Source organism: Pteropus medius, unplaced genomic scaffold (genome assembly GCF_902729225.1).
Source record: "Pteropus medius unplaced genomic scaffold, Ma_sr-lr_union100, whole genome shotgun sequence".
Lineage (NCBI taxonomy): Eukaryota > Metazoa > Chordata > Mammalia > Chiroptera > Pteropodidae > Pteropus > Pteropus medius.
Genome location: NW_024341894.1, coordinates 251,782 through 271,428, shown reverse-complemented (window position 1 = coordinate 271,428; position 19,647 = coordinate 251,782). Strand labels below are relative to the sequence as shown.

At 35.6% G+C, this 19,647-nt stretch overlaps 1 pseudogene; it reads right to left on the bottom strand.

Moving 5' to 3' along the window:
* Positions 1-598: 598 nt before the first annotated feature.
* Positions 599-717, bottom strand: LOC120598351 (uncharacterized; annotated as a pseudogene).
* Between the last annotated feature and the right edge of the window lie 18,930 nt (positions 718-19,647).

Below are 19,647 nucleotides of genomic sequence, written 5' to 3'. Positions count from 1 at the left end.
AGACTTTGTAATAAGCAACTGAAAGCAAAACAAATGACCTCTGTAGAAACAAAAAGGACAAGAAATTGCTACATAAAACTGTACTTCAGAATTGTTGCCGTCTTAACATTTGCTACATTCTCTTCCCATCCTTCAAGTAACTGTGTCTGTTAGCTTGAAGTCTTACATATAGTTTTGATTCATACATTTTTCAGTTTTTATAAATGGTCTCTTTTCTTTTGGAAGCCAATACACACCCTTTGCCTTGGAGGCAAAGCTGAGTCAGATACATACTGCCCCAGATATATTTTTTTAAATCTGACTTAGTAATTTTATGTTCAATTCATTATTTAAAAAGACTTTCCAGGACTCTAATTTTTTCTCTATTTACTTTCAGAGCTTTTTATGGCTTATTTTTATTTTAATCTTTTGTTTGGAGATTACTGTGTGCATTATGCAAGTTAGATGATACTCTTACTTCAAAATGTTTACCAGTTATTTCTGCATAATAGCCTGAATTAGACCTTATGTCTTTTTTTTAGGCGAGGCAACCCTTGGTTGACTTCACAGATTGCAAGGACCTTGTCAGCTTACGATCCCTTATTTTTTTTATTTTTTATGCTTACAGCACCTGGTCTCCCTAGGTGGTCTCCCATCCAAGCACTGACCAGGCCTGACCCTGCTTAGCTTCCGAGATCAGACGAGATCGGGCTTGTTCAGAGTAGAATGACCATAGACTATTGTCTTTTTTTGTTATTTATTTACTTTTTTTGATGCATGGTTTAACACTCGTTCACTAACAAAATTATCTTTTGGGGGGCCATTTTTTACCACACAATATTAATACAATTTTTTTTTGTTCATTATTCTTAATTTCAAATATATTTTTATCTACTTTAATGTATTCCCTCTAGCCGATGAATTTGGGCATTTTCTATTTTTTGGTATGATGTGCATAGCAACTCTTGAGCTATCCTTATTTCTTCTCAACCTGGTATGTTAGTTTTTATTTGTATGATTTTATTATTCTTTTATTTTCCTTTTAGAATATTCACAAAAAGAAAAATAGTCATCTTTCAAAAATGAAAAAAATTTTCAACTAGCAATTACTAAAATATATTTTCATTATAGGTATTTTGAAAATACATGAACGTACTTACAAACACGTTTGCAAATATCCATTTTTTTGAGTTATTTAGTTTATATCTTTCATTCTAAAATATGTTAAAAAATAAAAGCACGATAGAATATTATCATACTAATATGCAATACAACAAAAATTTCCTCCTGAGTTTTTCTAAAACTGAAAGCAGATGACCGTAGTACATGGGTAATAGAGAATATATAAATGAAATTTATTGTTACAATTAAATAGAATTTAAGAAAAAATTAATGGATACATTAATGATGCAGATAATAGCATTGCACAGAAATAATATCTTATAAATGGAAGGTGAAAATCATAAAGTCTGTACTTCTGTTTCTTTTATATGAACAAGTCCCTTTTTTTCTATGTGCATATGGATTTCTAAGTGTCTATAAATCAGTATGTACACTGGTAGGTTTCCCTGACATTATATTAAATACATTAAATCAATTAATTTCTCTTTCTTTTTTCTCTTTCTCTCTCTCTCTCTCTCACACACACACACACACACACACAATTTTAAATAGTTCTTGTGCACAAAACTACAAAGCAACCAATTTTATAAGATAAGATGGATATTGAAAATGTAGGATCTTTATGATAATGGGAAGCAAAATAGGGGCTCACACCACAAGCCTTCCATGGATAACATCTTTGATACCATGGAGGCTTTAGAAAAGACAATTTGTGTATAGAGATTCTCAACCCAAAGAATGCATCAGATTCAGAATTTATAAGGTGTGAATTGGATCTTCAGAGTGAGGCACTTGGTTCCTGGAGAGTGAAAGTAATGAAAACTACAAAATGATCCCTTAATTATATATATAAACTATATATATATATATATATATATATATATATATACATATATATATGTACATATATGTGTGTGTGTGTGTGTATGTGTGTATATACATATATATATTTCCCCCCTCCCTAAAAATACACACTATCATCTCCTGAGAATCTGAAGAAACAGTCTGGGGTGTGTCATGAACATAAGTACCAGTTAATACGACCCAGGGACTTCTGTTTCTAGAAAAATAGACATACTTTCCCCTATTTCTCCTGCTAATTAAATCTAAAAACCTTGAATATTTATATAAAGTATACGTAAGAAGACTCTGATATGTGGAGAGAAGAAGGCAGACCTGAGGAACAACACATAGTGAGTTTTCGCCTTGGCCTTATTTGTCCTAGACAGTACTTGGAGAAACCAGAAACCCAGAAACACCAAAAAGTGCAAAAAAACTCCCCTCCGATAAAAGCATGCTCTTTAGCCAAAGGACCAGGAAAAGAGCAACTTAGCAAGGCAGAAAGCTTTTGGAACATAACTGGTCTACTCCACTCAAACACCACAGAAAAAGTGGCTCTACACCTGCCTCTGCCATGATTTCCTCCTTCAACAGGTTGCAACTAGGTGCCTCAAGCACTTTGCATGGGCAGTGTCAGAGAAGGCTCCTTCTGAGGAGCCTTAGAAAATGTGTCTCAGAACTATTTTCCCAGTAGTTAAACAGGAAAAATATCCCTTTAATTATGTCCCATTAGTCATGGGTCGCCCACTGGGCACTGGCTTCCCTTCTAGACTGCACATGCACGAATTCCAAGTAGGTTCACAACGCGAGGTACTTGGGGTTGTGATGGTATTTGAAGCCTGAATGGAACTGATTGACATATATGGACTCAAGTCAAGAAAATCTAAAGTGGTATAAGAAAAAGTATCTAATACCTCATATTATGCAACTGATTACACTTTAAAACATTAATTGATGGGTTAAAATAGATAGCATTATCTGTGCCGTTCTAACAATTCCAATCTCTTATGTATAGTATAAGGTGGGTAAAAGTGAATGAGTAATTAGTGAGAAGACTTGACTTTTCCAGTTACTAGATACATTATGTTGAGTGAGTTACACAATCTCTCTTAATATCATCTTATTAAATAAAGATTAAGCAGGACTTTATGAGATAGCACACTCATGGATTCACACCACATTAACTAACCAACAAATGTTAATTGTTTTCACTCTAACTCTATTAATTTAGCAGCTAATAATCATATATTGCATTCCTATAGTGCTTTCTGGTTTACTAAACTATAACACATCATTCCATTTAATAACCATCATAATCCTCTGATGTTTCAGAAAAGACATCATATTTTATTAAGTAAAGATGCAATGCAGTTAATGAATGAACACTTATGTAACACAGGAGCTCCAGGCCAGGAATCTGCATCTGGGCTTGGATATTTGGAAAAAACCACCAGGAGGACCAGCAGAGTGAGATATGCTGTTTATCACTTACAATACAACAAAGTTTCAGCACTTGGTAGATTGGAGCTGCAGGAAAAAGGCAGCTAGCCAAGTGCAGGCATTGTTTTATATATGAACAGAGGGTAGGGGGATTGCCTCATCCCAGAGAACAAGGGTCTTCCCCCGCAGTTGGGAGTCAGACATGCTGCCTAGCTAGTGCTGAGGAGGACCTGACCAGCTGTGTGCTTGAGAGAAGCAAGAAGATAATGTCCAAAGCAGCAGATATGGGAGCAAGGGGAAGTGTTCTTGGGGGCAAGCACAGTAAGGGCTGCTGACCTAGTAGTCCTCTTTGCCTTCCATGTCCATGTTTGAATTAACTCCACAATTTATAACTCAAATTCACATTTTTTTCTCTTCAAATGCAGTGCTCTTTCCACTACATGCTGCCTTCTAAGAATATATTTTAGTTAATTTCAAATTAAGTTTATAAAAATTAAATTTTATAAAGTCTCTTTGGGAAATATATTTCATAAAGAAAATACCATATTTCACAAGATTTTGGTAATTACTTTTCAAAACATCACATCACCTTCAAAGATGAGAGATGGAAAAAGATCTTTCCTTTATTCCTTTTATAACCTATTATAAGGTTGATTTTGCTTTTCTTTTTTCCCTTTCCTTTTTGATGTGAGTAGAAATAGGCTGTATTTTGAGACTTTCATCAAAAAAAGATTTCCTTCAATCTCTTTCATCAGTTATAAAATTGCACTTGCTTCTACCTTTCTTAAAGAGTAATATTTTCTAATATTGTTGTAAAAGCAATCCTGATCGAGGTATGGAAGGCTTTTCTCTCCTTCTCCTTGGAAATTTTGCTGTGAAATTATCTCCCCAGTTCTCCATTAATAGGTTCATCAGATTTACAGCCACACAGTCACACGGCTCATTTTGTCTGTCCTAAAGAGTACATGAATATGAGAACATAGTTTTTTGTTTGTTTGTTTCTTTTACTTCTTTAAAACTTATGGCACTATTATTTTTATATTAGAACGTAGTATTACTTGCATTTGAAATGCATGTACATAGCTTGCTTTAAAGAGCTTATATTCTTGAAGTATCAATCAATTTTGAAGATGATTTAATTTTTATCATCTGGTAATTTCAACAATTAAAAACTAGGTAAAGCAGGCATATGTCTCCCTACACGATTTGTTTAAAAATAGAATGTAGCTAACCATACACAACTATCATAATTATCTAAGAGCCGAGATATCTATATTTAAACTAATTATTCTCTTGGTTAAGATCTAGAAACGCTGACTATGACATGCCTTTTAGGGTGGTGTTTACGGTGTTAAAATAGTTTATTTACAAATATATAACCAACATTTCTTCTAAAGCAATGATTTGGAAATCTTATTTCAAGGTAATTCATATAATTCCTAAAACCGGTTCTTAGAATTTATTAAAGAAACTACTGTGTGTCTTGACATTAACTATTTATTTTAAAAAGCTGCTATTATTCCTGTTACCCAATATTGAACCTAGTAGTTTTGATGTGAAATGCATGGTAAATAATGTTCTTTGTGCTTAGAAGAGAATGTTTTGCCCCTCTTTTCTGCTCCTTTCTTACTCTTCTAGATATTATTATGTGAGATAAAATCCTTCCCACTTAGATTTAGGTAAAAATCTTAAGGTGTCCATTACAGTTTCTATCCTGCTCTGGATCCTTTTGATATTATCTATTTTATAGGTTTTCCATTTATCAGAATCATTGGTATCTTAGCCTATTTAGGCTGTTATAATAGAACCCTACAGATTGAGTCACTTACAAACAATGAAAATTTATTTCTCACAGTTCTGGAGTCTGGGAAGTCCTAAATCAAGGCATCAGCAGATTCACTGTCTGATAAAGGACTTCTTCCTAGTTCATACATAGCTGTCTTTTCCCTGTGTCCTCACATGGTGGAAGGAGTGAGGTTGCTTTCTGATGTCTCTTTTCCGAGGGCACAAATCTCATTCATGGAAGATCCATCTTCATGACATAATTACCTCATAAAGGCTCCATCTCCTAATACACATCGGAGGTCAGGATTTCAACATATGAATTTTTTGGAGGGGAAAGGAACACAAGCATTTGGTCCATAGCAGTTGGATCCAGGGTTGGTATATTGCGTTCTTGGTGAAAAACAGAAAAAACATGATTCCTGAGCATAATACTTCAATAATAGTTTAAGTGATAGATTACCTGATTTTTAATACATAGAAATAGAAAATAAGACGGTGGCTAGAAGTTTGGGAAAAAATTGAGGGAAAAATGTTTGGAGAAAGATTTAATGGGGCGAGATTATAACTTTTGCAGAATGAAGATGAAAGATGGAAGGATTGGAAGTGGGAGAAGGAACATGAGATTGTTTTGAATTATAATTTTTTAAAAATGAAGTAGTTATTTAAATAATAAAGTCCAGGTTGATTGGGGCATGGGATGTAATAAGAATGATCATTCATTGAAGGATATCAAACTTGAGTCTATTAAGTGCTAGATAGGCCATGTACATGATTATAGAAATTACCCAGAAAAACAGTAAGTACAGAGGGAAATCAAAAGCAGGTGCAGTCATTAATGAGTGGTGTGGAGTCGGGGTGAGAAGTGACCAAGAGTTCAGTAGAGCAGATATGAAGCAGACAGACTGTTGTTTATCTTACTGACATTGATGTAAAAGGGGGAATGCTAGTTAAGAGAGAACTGGTTTGGAGGGAAATTGGAAAACTCTGAGAATCTTAAAGTCTCACCCTATATCTGCAGTTACATTGTAACTGAAATATCAAGAAATAGAGGTCTAAGGGAGATTCTGGGTTCAACTAGCTAACAATCAGTAGTGTTCCATGGAAATTTTGAAGATGTAGTAGTTCTAGAAGGATCAACAGAAAGGTTTGTAAAGAGGAGAATGAATAGATTAGTAATAGAATGTAAAACCAAGAGAGGAGAAAAAGAAAAACCTGTTTTTACAATTATAAATGATGTTTAGCAAACTGGAGAATATGGAATTGTCTGATTTCAAGTATTATATATATCAAGAGTAAAGTTTTGAATGAAATTCTATCCTGATTGTTTTGGGCAGAGGATTCCTTTCTGTGGTTGACCTTTTCTTTCTTGAAAAATACAACATCCATCCCACTGCATGGGAGAATGCAATCTCTTTTGGTGGAAATGCTGCAGTATAAGATAATAGCCCTTGATAGAAAATTATATCAAAGGTTATTATGAACGACAAGAATAATAACAACAACAATTGTAGGGGAAAGTTACTAGATACCTATTATGTTATAAGCACTGTGATAAGTATTTTTTAAAAACATTATGTCGTTCTTTGATATAATATATGCATGGTAGAAAAATTATCCATAATTTGTAGTTGAGGATACTGAAACCATGGAAATTTATATGACATGCAAAAGCCCACACATCCACTAAACTCATAATTTTTATCTAGTGTCCTCTCAACTTCCTTGAAGTTTCACACCTTGAGTCATTTTTTTTTCTACAGATAACTTTTTGGTATCTAGATTTTAGTGGTTTACCTTTCAGGGCTTGTCTCGGTTTAGAATGCACTTTACATTGTCTCCTCGACTAACGACTGAGTGTACCTGACTCGAATCATACAAGATGGAGAAGGCACCCTCAGGCACCATGAGCACATATGATTGGTTGGGGAATCACAAAGCTACTGTCCTCTACAAAACTGGACTTACTGACATAAGTAGTGCTTATATTTCAATTATTTTCTCAATAGGGGTAATGAATTGGAACTGATTCAACCACGTATACTGATTTCGCAGTCTGTGAAAATCAACGCCCACAGACATATGGGATGATGAGCATCTTCCGAGGTTAAGGAAACTAAGCAAAACTTAGGAGGGTGAACCAAGTTTTTTTTTAGGGCTACAGACTAATTTACTTGACAATTGTGCTATAGGCTTCTATTAATTAGTTTGAAAATAAGTTTGTGACCTCAATTATGGGTAGACAAGATGGAATTATTGTTTCTTTGACTGCCCCCAAAAGAGAGATGACTTTACTTCTTTATTTTCTATGTGGAGATCATCTATGCTTACAGGACTAGCAATATTTTATAAATGGAAAAATAATGACATTTCTGATTTATTCACATCATGTTGTTGGTTATTTAGTGTCAAGTTTCCCGTCACTTTAATCAATAGCTTTGTTTTCTGTTTTGAAAACACAAGTAGTTTAGGTGAGTTGACGAGTATTTGACATGTTTGATATTTCCCTTTCCTCAAATGTTGTTCATTGTTGATCAATAGAATTACTTATTTTATACATATTTGTATACTGACTCAAATGGAATTTTATAATAAAAGCAAAGGGATGACAAATCAGATTGTAAAGGAATGAAGAAGAATTTTGATAAATAGAATGACTTTGTAAATGGGGATCCATATTCATTACTCCTAGAAGAAACTATTCTATAAATGACGGAATGGTAAGTTAAAGTTGGCTAAGACAAAATGTCATAAAAGAGCCACTTGATAGTGTCAAGAACTTATTTTTATTGATTACCTGCCACATATCAGCAACATCAATGTATCTGATTAAATTTACATTGATATAATGAATTGCTGCCTTTAAAGCTTGGCCCTTCTTTCCCCAGTTATATGGTAGGAATAAAGTCATAGCAAAATGGAAGTAACATTACAGCTACACACATGACAACGGAATCAACAGACTGCCAGAAACATGTTAAAGTAACATAAAAAATCAGATGATGTGAAATCATCAGCTTGACCCCACAGTAGGACAATTTGAGGACAAGATTAAATTATGTCTGAAGCTTTTTAGTACATTTTCTTATTAAAATTAGGTCTAGGGATACCAATTCAGGTACAGCTTTATTGGGATTTTCACAGAAAATATAAATTGAAATAGACTGCAGTCAAACTAACAAAAACAAAATGGCTAAAAATTCTCAAGGATCAAAAAGGTGACATGAACACTAGGGATACAAAAAGACAACCACTTAACAAGTTAGCATGGATCTATGCTGGAAAAAAATTATATTCGCTTTCCTATAAAATGTCTGAGGATGTAAGCATGTCATTTCTTTCCATGAGTACAATGAGGGTACACTTTCTGGTTGCTTTGTGTAGAGATGGGAGAGAAGGGGATTGGAAGGAACAGGAAGTAATTAGTAGGTTGAGGTTGTCATTATTTTAGTGACTTGATTCTACCAACCTTACGGTCTAATTATATTTATAAAAGAGATGCCCTTCCCTACCCCTAGCTCTTTGTGTTAGTCTATAAAGATAGGGAGAGATGATGAGAAAAAGTAAGAAGACAGAAAAAGAACAAGAAGATAATTTGTAAACAATGTGATCGCAAATGTGATTTGGATGATCTTAATCTCAATTTGTTCATATGTAAAATGGAAAAAATCAAGACGTTATCAATTATAATTGTGACATATACTACTTGGATTTTATAAGAATTCAAGAGATAATTAAAGAGAAAGATTTTTGTAATTTGTTAAGTGCTATGGAAGCATCCATTTTTAAGTGATTAAACATGTTCGAATGGGATTTTATATATGTACGTGGTTACAATCTTTTCTTGAGTAGATCATTTTTCTTTCTCCAAGAAATATGATATTCAATAGCTAAAAATATTATTACTTTTATATATTTTCATTATTAATCAAACTGAAAAACACTGGAGATGAATTTTTATCAAAGGGAGAGATAGTATTTATAAAATTCCCCTGTGAAATATCTGAGATATCATATATAAGCCCTATAAGTTGTACATGAATGTTTCTTCTAAAAAATAGTTATATTTTAGAAATCTTTGAAATTCTTTTCTTTATTACACTATCATTAGTATGAGGTCATTAATTCACAAATGCTCCAATTCACTAAATGGCTTTAAGATAGAATACAAAGCCAAAGCCAGAATTTGAACTCTTCACCTCCATATTGGAGCTGAGTTCTTTAGTTTGTATTTCTCAGAGAAAGAAAATTAATCAAAGTAGAATTAATTGAGAATTTAAATATTGATTAAGCCAGTGATTGTCCTTATATAAGCCATTTCACTTTCATATAAAGTGCTATACAGAGTCAAAATACTATTTTTAAGAAACAATTTCAGAAAGTTATGAAGATGCAAGTATTCATTCTTCTAATATCCATATAGCTAATTCACTCATTTTATTCAGTTCTCTACCCAAATTTCACCTTCTCACTGAGGTTGTCCCTATGCGCTCTATATAAAATAGCAACCCTATCATTGCCAATCAGCATTATCCTTAACCATGTTTTATTTGTCATCATGTATTTGTTCTGTCTGTCTGTCTCTTTCCATATAAGAATGTATGTTTCAGAAAGGCACAGACTTTTCCTATTTAGTAATCTGCTTTTCAACACCATCAGGGAAAGTGCTGGTCAAATAGCAGTGCTCAATTAACATTTATTGAAGGAATAATGAATAAACAAATCTTTAATAATACTTTCTGTTCTCAACTATTATACTTCCTTTTTTTTAGTCCTTTCTTCCTCCTCTCCCTGATATTTTTCTCAGAAAAATCACATTTATTATCAGTTAAATAGTGTTAAGGTTTGCAAAAGACTTATTATGGTCTTTAGCAATATATAAAAGTGATATCAGCCAGTCTGTCTGGAGCTGAAGCAGAGATGAGATATCAGATCCCTTAACTGTATCAGATCCCTATAGCAACTTCAAACTCAATGTGAATGAAGTAAGACCTAGAAAATGAAAACACTAAGGATTAACCTGGGTTCAATACAATCCTCAGTATTTGATTATCATTACTTCACTAGTTGTCTTCTTACAATAGGCAAAAGTAACAAAAACATACTTTGAAGCAATGTGATGAGTACCTTATAGATGATCATTGTTAGGTTATAGCATTTAAAAATTATTTTGGTAAAAACACTTAACACAAGATTTACCCTCAACAAATTCTCAAATACACAACAAAGTATTGTTAACTAAATTTAGAAAAAAAATTTGTACTGTAGATCACTAGAAATTACTCATCTTGTAGAAACGAAACTATCCCTGTTACACAGCAACTTCCCATCTCCTTCTCCTCTCAGCACCCTGGCAACCACCATTACACTTGTTTCTTGGAGTTTGACTGTTTTAGGTAGATCATGTAATAGAGTCATGCAGTCATGTTCTCTGTCACTTGCTTATTTCAGTTTTCAGATTTTCTGTTTCCTTGTGATTCAATCTTAGTAGATTGTATGTTTCTACAAATTTATCTTTCTTATAGTATGTATAATTTGTTGGTGTATAATTGTTTATAGTAGTTCCTTATTATCCTTTCTGTTTCTATGGAATCAGTTCTAATGTCTCCTCTTTTATGTATGATTTTATTTGAATGTTTTCTTTAGTTATTCCAGCTAAACTTTTTTCATTATTTTATTGTATTTATTGAGAAATATGAAATGCAGGTGATTTCACACGACTTGAAAACTGACAAATTATCCTGTTACTGTTTTAATGATGCAGATGTAAGAAATGAGATTCCTAGGTCAGAGATAAAGGACAGTTTATTACTCATAGCATTAATAATATCCAGTTCCTCAAGCCCCTATTTCTACAGGGCGATGAGACAAAGGCCAAATTATAACTGCATATTCAGTAGGATGCAGAACAGAATAAAATTCCTGAGCTTGGAAAACCCAAATCTTTTATAATGGGCAGTGAGCACTCTAGCCCTTGCTTCAGAAAGAACATTATTCCTTCGTTCCAGTAGAAGATGCTATCTCTGACTATTTGCTATATAAAAATATCCTTGAAAAGATAGTCTGGAACAGACGTCAGTCTGTGCATCAGCTAGTAAAGTATGTAGAAACTCAGAGATCCATGGAGAACTGTCTCACTATAATATTCACTCATATTTTCTACACCATCCTCTAAGTGAATTTTTTCATTAGCACGCCACTCCTTTAGCCACTTTAATTAAACTGTCTGATAAAGGCTGGGAAAAAGTCCTCTCACCTTGTCTCAAATAGCACTTAATCAAAACTACTATCAATAGGAATCCAAACAGCAGGAAGAGACTAACATGTAGTAATAACCTCAACCATTCCCCCTCCAATCCCCTACCCCCACTTCAGGACCTAGACAGCTGAACAAATCCAAATCCTCTACCACTACAAACAACTCAGTATACCTTGAAAAGCCAGATGGCTTTCTCTTTAAACTCTGCTCCTACCCTTACTCTTCTAAGGTGTTAATCCTGGCACGACACGGCATGTTCCCACATACAGCTTCTATTTTCACTCACAAAAAGAAACCAGAAGTCAATTCTATTCCAGAATAAGATCCAGAATAAATCTGGCCAGTAATTTATTTTCAAAGGTTAGGCTGAATGTCTTCTAGAGCCCAGGACGCCATTGATTACTTCAGCTAAAGTCAGGGACTAATTTAATATCTTCTTCCCTAATTAAATGACTCCTATTGTTGGGGTAACTGCCCAAAGGGTGCACATAAAAAACAAATCAGTTTATTCTTCCAGAAAGTTCCCTTGAGTAACCAAGAACTGCCTCATTTTGGAGACCCCTCCCAGTTAATCTGAGGGCTACATGATCCACCCCACCAGGTGTGTTTACTTAAATAACTGAAGATCTCTTATAACCACAGATTAAGGTATAAATCACCAAATTTTCAGGAGAAAAGCAAGTTAATGCTTGGTCCTACATAAGAGGTATAGTCCTGGGTGCAGGTAGTCCCCTTGGAAAGAAACCATTGTTTATATTTACTTGGACCTACAAGTGGGACCTAAGTAAGTTGGGCTGTCACAGATTGAGAGTGTCTCCAATATGGCATCCTGAACAGTTTGTAAGTCCTGGGTTTCCCAGTTCAGTTTGAATAATTGAGTTCAGTCCTTGTTTTTGTAGAAACTATCTGAGAGCAGTCAATCCAGGCTGTGGTGTTTTCTATACCAGTTGGGTTGCATTTGTCCATCTAACTAAAAAGCTTCTACAGACGTTAAGAAGTTTTTTGAATGGAAGGTACCAGAGCTGGGGCCATCCATTATAGTTACCAATGGACTTCTTGGTATGGTTAAAGGGATCAAATCATATCACAGTTAAATTTGGTCAGAACTGTCTAGTAGATAAGGGAAGACTCAGAAGTCAATTAAATTAATGCGCTTGCAAAAGTTTGAGAGATCCACACAGAGGTGTTTTCTTTCATGAGGAAGACTCCAGAAACTATTCTGAAAATAAAGATCATTAATGTTTCTCTCTTCCATTTATCTTCCAGGACCTGAGGTGTCAGATACGTTGCACTCCCTTCTCCACCAAATTACGGGTGTATCTCATTCCATTAGCTAATTGGACCTTTTATGTAATCATATCTAATCACATCCAATTCTTTCATTCAGAGGGGTCAGGTGGAAGTAGGACAAGGATTTTTAGAAGATGTACAGAGACTCATTATTTCCTCTACTTTGGCTCACATGAACCACTCTAGGGAAATTCAGGAAGAAGTATACTCAATCAAGTGGTTAGTATCTTTATGATCTAGGATCATGTCACTTTAACAGGAAAATCCAGGTGGCTGACCCAGACTTAAGTTTGAATCCCTGAGCCCTCCTCTGGCTATGCTGTCACCTGGAGAGTGCTCCCACCAGACCAGCCCGGAATTGTGATGCGGGTTGGGGTGGGGAGAGGGAGCATAAGGCCCAGGAATAGTCAGGGAGGAATCCTGAGCTTTAAAAGTTGGTCTATATAAAACCTACTCTTTTTATCTTGACTATTAGCTAGAAAGTGGCCTAGAGGAGATGATCTTTTTCTGGAAGCAGCCACATTTGGTGGCCAAACTGCCTCGCTAAGATGTATGAACCAGAATGAACTGGATAAGGTAGAGCCGAAAATTTTTTTGAGAAAATGTTTGAGGTAACCATTCTAATGCTAAACAATATCACATGTCTGGATGATAAGGAACAGGGAAAGTCCATTGAATAGCTTGATTTTTGGTCCATTGTTCAGTGGCTATTTCTCACCATTATCAGACTGCAAAAGGTCTGGAAAGCCAAACCAAAGTCATACTTAGTTTCAAGCACCACACGGTGCAGCCATAGTCAGGTGATCAAACTGGAGTATGCCACATCTTATCCTGAAAAAGTGTCATCAGTGCTATCAAAGCAAAAATTTCAATGGAAGAAATTAAACAGGCAAGAAATACTTCAATCAAAGCTAGTGCAATAGCAGGGAGAGATCAGAATACAGTCTGAATACAACTCAATTAAAATAAAAGGCAGGAGAGTTTTTGAGAGGTAGAATGAAAGGATCCTAGGCCATTTGTGTTTGCTAATTGGCCCTACCCCCCACCCCCCAAAAAAAATAAACTTTCTTCTATTGTCATGGCAGGAGGTAGTTTTACAACTTGGAGCTAGAAGTTCATGAAAGTTAGGCTATGATTCCCAAAGAGATTGAGAGATAGGGAGCTATCCTTTTTGATGGTTACATGTCAAAGGGATGGTTCTTAGGTTTTGAGAGAGTCCTGGTTGGTAAAATTGGTAAGAGGTTTTAAAAATGTATATCTCAAAGAGGCAGAGAAATAATTTACAATAATGGGCTTCTAAAGTAAATACTCTAAGAAAAACGATGGGAGGGACTTCTGTGATTGGGCCATCTGGATTCTGTAAGAGCTGAGGTCAGAAAGATTTCGCGGAATGCAGGAAGAAGCCCACCTTAAAGTCGGTCTGGCCGTCTTGGTCAGCAGTTAGAAACCACCCAGGAATAGTCTAAAGGTCTGATGTTCTTTTCTTTGTGTCCAGTCTATTATGGTGGATGTCTTCCCACGTCTGGTATGATGATGGGCCTAGGCAGCAACAGTGGCAATCCAAGTGGTGTGGGTTCAATCAGCAACTTGATTTTGATGGTTCTCATCAGGGAACACAGCCTAACTGCAGGCATGTACATTAGTGGCACAGCCAGTTCAATCAGCAACCACGATATGTTTCATTCATGACCCCAAAAGGATTGATTTGTCCTGCCAGTAAGTGGTATTCCAAGTGGTAGACCAAGTAGTTAAGCCATTGTCAACAGTTCAATAGTCAATAAAAAATATAAAAAGGTCCATTGATGTGACTATTGGATTGTGCTATGAGAAGACTTAAGTTATTCCCACTGAGCAGAACAAGCACTTTAATTTTCAGTTCTGAATAGCTTGCATTAGGTTGAAATGCAGCAGCCTAGAAGACACCACTGGGCTTCAGCTTAGCAGAAGTATCAGTAAAACAGTCTAGGCAGTTAGAGGAATCTGAGTGAACTGAGAGGCCCAATGAACCAGTGTCTTTCCTTCAGTGTGTAGAATAATGGTAGGCAATAAAGTTTGCCCTAGTGGGTGAGTCGCTCTTTTTTTTTTTTAATGTAAAGCTGTGGTGCTACTAGGCCCTAATTAGCTGTGTTCTCATTTACTTTTTCTACTTGACAAGTATGTCTACTTAGTCATTTAGTCCAAGTCGACTCACGCCAAAATAGAATATCAGTCCAGAGAGTCATAGGCTTCTATGCATCAGATATAGAGATTCAACTATAGGCCAGCAGCAAGCTAATAGCTGCTTTTGAAAATGGTTTGAACTGATAGCTGTGTCTGGTGCGGAGGAGCAATAAGTCCAAAACCCAAGGGACACCTCTGCGTGGAGGGTGACTTCCTTTGCCAGAGGATCCAATCAGCCATATCAGCAGTCTCAGAGAATGTTAGTTCAAAGGAGCCTTCGGGGTAGTTGGGTCCCAAAGGTAGAGGAAATGCCACAGTTTACTGGACAGCTTCTATTGCATCCTGCTGGTTTGTGCCTCACCCGAGGGATGGTAGCTGATATAGAGGACCAAGTAGGAAGCCTGAATGAAGCACCAAAAAGCCCAATAAGATGCTGGATCTATATCTTAGTGACTGTGGTTAAAGAGACAGCAGTTTCTCCTTGACTATAGGAGGCATTGAGTGTTGTGAATCTGCCTACATGGCTCAGGAAACTTCTTTTTTCTAATGGCCTCTGATTTTTGCTGGGATTTATAACCCACCCCTCTCGGCAAATATTTGCTAACCCTATTGTCACAGATATTGAAATGCATGCATCTGAATTGTCAATCAACAGAATATTATCTATACAGTGAACACTTTGGACTTCTGAGTATAGAAGAACTGACACTAAATTTTTACCTATCCCCTGGTAGCAATGACAGGGAAATTTGTTACATTAAAATTTCTCTACTTTTTACTCTTTCTGATGGGGAGAATTCCTTCTGACACTTTTGACATAGAGAAATACGAGCATAAAACACATTAGTTCCTTGGATACATTCAGATAAGGAAGACACAACCTGAAGGCCTCACCTATGAGATTACTTTAATTTCCCTTTTCCACTGCAAATGTCGCTCAAAATACATAGTTGAAACTGCCTTCTTCCTCCTCCCACGGTTAGGATGATGAATGGATTACCTCTATCCAAAAGATGCATAAAGGTTAAAGTTCTTCCCCTCTCTGAAGTTACCCAGCATACTTGAATGAGTGTATTTGGCCATTGGCCCTCTGAAGACAGAATATTCACAGCCCTGCCCTGAATCATCCTTTCCCATAAAGTAGTGGAGGTCAGTGTAGCAAGTGAGGAAAACATGGGGAAGGGGTGTGGACAGGATATGAAAAGCAGGAGTGACTGCATATGCAACGGAAATTTACTACCCACTCAGCCAGAAATCAAACTTTTAATGTTTCTGGTCGATGCAAAGATTTGTATTACATAAAAGGTCCTCATTGATACTCCCATTTATTTCAGGTTAGATAACTCATTGCCTCAACAGCCATAATTACACTGTCTTTCTCTTGAGTCATGCTGTTTTTGACCCAATTGTCATATTGTCATACAAAAGCCCTTTCTCAGACTGCACAGAGAGGAGCGAGTGGCAATCAAGGCACAATTTTGGAAGCTTGTTTCTATCCTACCTCTCACTACTCAGCCTCTACTGTTCATCAACAGGTATGAGAGTGAGGGACCCTTACTCTCAGTTCCCCACAACCCTTGCCCAACACTTGGTTTAGTATATACGAGATGCCAGTGAATTTTCTCTGATCCCCTAACATAGTCACGGAATGCTTTGTCTTTTCTCTACCAGAAAGGTACATCTTTTTAGCCTCCTATCCTCACTGCCATAACTGCTAAGAATTGTGAAACATCTGCAATTTTATCTCATTGTAAGCTAACGAGTTTGCCTGCGACTGTTTCATGGATTTTGGGAGAAGAAACAAGACGACGGGGTCAGAGACAAAGGATTCATGGAGGTGGCACAAATTGGCACATATCGATGCTTATACACATGATGGGTTGTATTACACAACAGAAGCCCTGACCTTAGGGGACCTGAATCTATTTTACTCAGTAGCAAACGCGCTCGCCTTTAGTCTGAAAGAACACACTCTTCTGTTTTCCAAAGCTGTTTACTACACAAACATCCTAGAAAAAAAATATAGAACAAAGGGCTGTCATTGCCTCTGCTTGTAAGATATGCTAAAATGTGAGAGGCCACGGAGAATGGTTTCATAATATTGTAATGATTATGTTGCAAGAATATTGTAATATGGGATTTTGAAACAACCTGAAAAATGTGGAGCTGTACCTCATTACGATTTGCTTCCTTTCAGACCTGATTTCTAGTTTATCAAATGTTTGACAATTTTTCTCCAGCATAAAAATATAATTCCCCTTTATTTCCTCATTATAGTTGTTAATTTTATATTCTTAGCATCTGTTAAATAATGCCAAACTGTTTTAAAATCTTTTATATTTAATTAAATGGTTTTATTCATACATACTGTTGCATATTAACTTTTAATTATAAGTTATGGGTGCTTTTTCTTTTGTAAATCGGATAATGCTGTGTAACTCCCCATATGGGTTCTTTGGTAGTCTTGCTATTTTTTAAACTTCATTGTCTTCCTTTAAGGTGACTTGTTCTTATCTGTGTTTTTAATCAATTCCAACTTGATTTGTTTTCACCTTTATTAACTTACAGCTTGAGGTTAGTGCAACTGTAACATAAAAAGGAATAGTTATCTGTATTTGAGGCTATATTATTATGAGGGTATTGTCTATACTATGCTTTATAAAAGCCTTAGGGATAATAACAACATGCGATAATGTCAATTATGGTGGCCTTTCATTATTTTTCAAAGATGATGATGTAAGTGTTCCCATAGGAAGGTAGTCACTTTGATCATTTTTCCAGGCTTGGAGACATATTCTTAGTGACATCTCAGTTTGGTACAATGCCATGCTGTGGCAATATGATGGTTACAGTGAGAGCTTCACTGTATAATTATAAAACAGATAACAGAAAAGAACAAAGCTAAGAGAACATCTTGGGGTATGAAGCAGAAAACACTTTAAAATGGGAACGAAACCATTTCCTGACACTTGTCAATATTTTTCCAATGAGAACTTTTTACATTAAGTTTGGATTCTTGACCACCATAATATTCTACCATTAATAATACAAAACGCTTTGAAAGTATGCTTTTAAAGGAGGTGGAAGGACTTTTTCCTTTCTTATTGACAAAGAATCTATGTCTTTGTGTAAAATGTATATGTTAGAATTAAGAAGACAAACTCTCAGTATCCTATTGCACTGTGTTGAAACCTTCTTTGCATTTTGGTTCTTGGAAATTCTTTTTAGAATCAGTCACATTATTGAATAATATTTCTGTTTTCTTTACTATTGATACGTTGACCTATTCTATTCTATTCTATTCTATTCTATTCTATTCTATTCTATTCTATTCTAACCATCAATTCAGACAAGCCCTGGCTTTTTAACATTTTAAAGAGAAATTAGGTTAATCAGGGTTTGCTAATTTTACAACATAATAATTTTCAACTCCATAATTCTATATTTTAAAGTAATTTAAAATGAATTTATAACTTTAGGAGTTTCTTAGTAGCCTTTGAGAACGCCTGTTCCTGATAGCACAAAACGAAGGTTAGATATCATTGCACTGGGATGTGATATCATAAACATCTGCCACTGGCAAACACATTTAAGTTTCCAAATGAATGCAGGTTTCCATGGAAACAGCCTTAAGGTATATAGACTAGATATATTAAATGTACATCAAACCTACCTCCCAATTTCCATGTTGATTTCTGCTGGGGCAGAGGCATGCCCAACACAGGGATTTGTTCAAGGTCACTCCTCCTTAGGAATGGGAAATGGAATTTGAAATTCTGGTCTCTAGCTCTCTAGCCTGCTGTTCTGCCTGCCGACTCACAGTCTTCCAGCTGTTCGGTTAGTGTGTCCCTCAAGGACAGTTAGTAGTTCCCCAAAGTTCTCTGCTGTGTGTATAGAACAATTAAAGAAAAATCTCCCTATCCTTGGAAGAAACAAATTCTGATCTCCTGGAGAATATTGCATTATGTCAAATTTCTCAGGTTGTATATTACAAGAATATCTTCTAATATATACAAGAATGTCTCAACCACAAGTACACCAGGTGGCATTTGCTACGTAATGGAGTTTGTACACATAATAATCGGCACCACCAGGTTCAGACAAGTCCTGGCTTGAATTCCCATTCCAATCTACCGTCCAAATCTGTGTACTTTTAAACAAATCTCTTATTCCTGGAGACCCAGTCTCACTCTTCTATGATATGTAGTGAGAATAATCCGACATTATATACAAGCATTACAAAAGCATAGCTAACTCAATGAATGCATTTTTGCAGACCTCTCTAAGCCTTCTGTTCTAAAAATGATAAGTTCATTTGTTTGAATTATTTTGTATAAATACTATTGCTTTTTTTAAGAGATATTTTTGATAGCTTTTGAAGAAATTTACATGTTTTCAGTGGCAAGGAATAAAAAAAAATTGATTCAAGTGGCTTTAAAACTCAATAAATTTATGTCACAAAACAAGAGTTCCAGAAGAAGAGCAACTCCAGAGATGATTAATTTCATTCCTGAATGAAGTTGTTACAATCCCAGTTCCTTACTTTTGCCCTCTGCCATCCCTTTTCTCTTTCAATTCAAGTTGGCTCTGGCAGTTCTCAGGTCACATCCACACATGAAAATGTCCCGTCTGTCTGTTTTAGGACTGAGAAAACATTTCCCACATGCCTCCCACTGATTTTCCCTCATGTCACATTCAATAGACTGAGTCACAAGCATGTGCCTAAAATAATAATTAATAAAGGGAAGATATACCATATATAGTATGGTATATAT